The sequence below is a fragment of the Fukomys damarensis genome, unplaced genomic scaffold (assembly GCF_012274545.1).
Source record: "Fukomys damarensis isolate Sample0158 unplaced genomic scaffold, DMR_v1.0_HiC HiC_scaffold_19, whole genome shotgun sequence".
Classification (NCBI taxonomy): domain Eukaryota; kingdom Metazoa; phylum Chordata; class Mammalia; order Rodentia; family Bathyergidae; genus Fukomys; species Fukomys damarensis.
In genome coordinates, this window is record NW_022900931.1 from 34354339 (window position 1) to 34356910 (window position 2572).

Consider the following 2572-nt stretch of genomic DNA (forward strand, 5'->3'; position numbering starts at 1 on the left):
TTCCTTGTCTAACAGACTGTGAAGCTCCCTGTAAGCCCACAAACTATATACGCGTAACATTCATTTCAGTAATACATTGTAAATAATTCATAATGTGGATAAACCATGGTGTATTCAGCTGTTTCTCTAATAATTGACATCTTGCCCCCCCCCTTTTTTGCCAGTGCAGACAGTACCATAGTATGTGTAGTGTTAGATATCTGAGTTCTGTTTCATAGTAAGTATCCTTGGTAGATACCCAAGAGTTGAATCCATGGGTCAAGGAAAATGTATTTTAAATTTTTGAGGTGGATGTGGTGGTGGGCGCTAATAATCCCAACACTTGGGGAGGCTGAGGCAGGAGGATCACCCTAAGTTTGAGGCCAGCCTAAGCTACATAATGAGTTTAAGACCAGCCTGAGATACATGGTGAAACCCTGTCTCAGAAACAACAACAAAACCCCAAATAAATTGGGATATATTTTTCTGATAGCTTTCCAAAAGTCTGTAACAGTTTTAATTTCACTAACAGTATCATTTGCCCTGTATTTCCCCACCAACCTCAAGAGAGTTTCTTTCCTATTTTAATTTTTGCTGCTTTAATATTTATAATTTGTGAAGTGTAGCAGTTTTTGTAGTAGTTCTTCAGGCCTGTAGTGTATTTGGAGTCACCTTTTTGAAGTGATTATCGTGTCCCTTGACAGTTTGTGTGGATTATCAGTTATGTGAGCTTTGTGCGCTACAGATATGAACCTATACGTGTCTCTTACAAGCACTTTTTTCTAACCTAAAGTTATTTAAAAAATTATCTTCTGTTCTACTTACAATTAAAAAATACTTTATCGTCTGGATTCCCCAACACTTGAATTATTGATACAGTCTCCGTAATCTCTTAGGAGATTTTTTTCCTAATAACGTGGAATTCGCTTGGGCACAGCACAGGAGCCATCTCTCCCATGTGGACAGCTAGCGGCGCCAGCCCTGTATTGACCAGCTGTCCTTTATGTACCTGAGTGTTCTGTAAGTTCTGGAGTCTGCTTTGGCCTTCTGTTGTAGGGACTCTTAGTCCTGGAAGAAATGCATTTCACGACAGTGGGTTTTGTTTAATGCTGTGTATTTTATGCTTTACAAAACATCCTCAGAGTGACTACAGGTTCCACTGTCAGATGTCCCAGAGGCCTGGTAAAGCCAAAATGTTGCTGATAGTATCTCTAGAGTTTTGTGGCTTGTAAGACCCGTGTTTTTGCATTCTTTAGGGGTTTTTGTTTTGTTTTTGTGACAGACTGAGTGACTTAGATCCCATCTCAGAAATTACGGAAGCCACAGCTCAGTGTGAAGATCCTGGGTTTAACTCTCTTCCCCCCAAAATACCCCAGACCACACTTTTACCTTTGCCTATTTCCCCTTCTAATGTACCCTTTAAAAAAATACATTTACATGAAGGACTTTTATCTGAATACTAGTTGTACATCACTGGTAATCAGTCAGTGACTTGTCTTTTTATTTGAAATACTGCACACTACAACATTTTTAAATAAAAAAGTGATCATTTTAGTCTGTTCTTAAAAATCGGCGTTCAAACTGGTATCGTGTTCCTGTGTTCAATACAAAAACTGGTAACGCACGTCTTGCCATTAGGATACGTTGGGCATCATTTTGTACACATTCTCTATTTTTTAATACTTAAAATTTTCTTCACACAGATAGGTCCTGTACCTTTATATAATCATATAAGTTTTTGATCAGTCTGAATAGAGTATAGGCTTTTCCCTTCAGAACTATGGAGCTCACTAACAAACGCTGTTGGCTTTTCTAGGTCTGTCTAGCCACTTGATTGATTTTTAACATGTTTCATTTCGGTTCGGAGTCAGGAATCTTTATCTTCTAGGTAAAATAGCCAAGTATAACGTGTTGTTTCTGAGTGTAGCTGTCGCCCTTTTTGATCTGCTGTCATTTTGAGTCTGTTCTCTGGCACCTTGTGGAGGTGGAGGGAGCTCCCTCCCGGGTAGCAGCGGCACCCGGGCCTTGCTGTGGGTCCAGGTGACCCGGAGGCCCCGAGCTGGCAGGACCATGGTCTCCACTCTGTGGCTGGATTCGGAAGGTTGGGATGGTGTCTCTGTTAGAAGGTGTGACTTGAAACTGGACAACTGTATGGCAAGTTCTGTGTCAGTAGAGTGTGGAGGTTTAAGTGTGGCAGCTTTTGGAGTCAGGGTGGGACCATATTCCAGGCCAATGGCTTTACTGTTCCAACATCTCAGACCAGTAGCTTAATCCTAAGGCATTTGAGCTTCAGTTTCCTCATAGCTACGGCTTGAGACAGAAATAGCCGCATCGACACCGTGGGGTGGTTGTGTTAAGTGTGCTAGGGAAAGACTGTCCTTCAGGAGGAACGAGGCTGATAACTACTGAGTTATTATCATACTTTGGCTGTTCACAGTTTTTCTAGTCTCACGCGGCAAAGACAAGATTTATGTTCTTATTGGGTTCAAAATTTTTCTGGAATAAAATTGCACATACTTGTTTCAAGTTATTTTTTTCTGTGCGTATTCTGTCTATACTATGGGTTTTGTTTTTTTCCGTCTGCAAGCAGTTT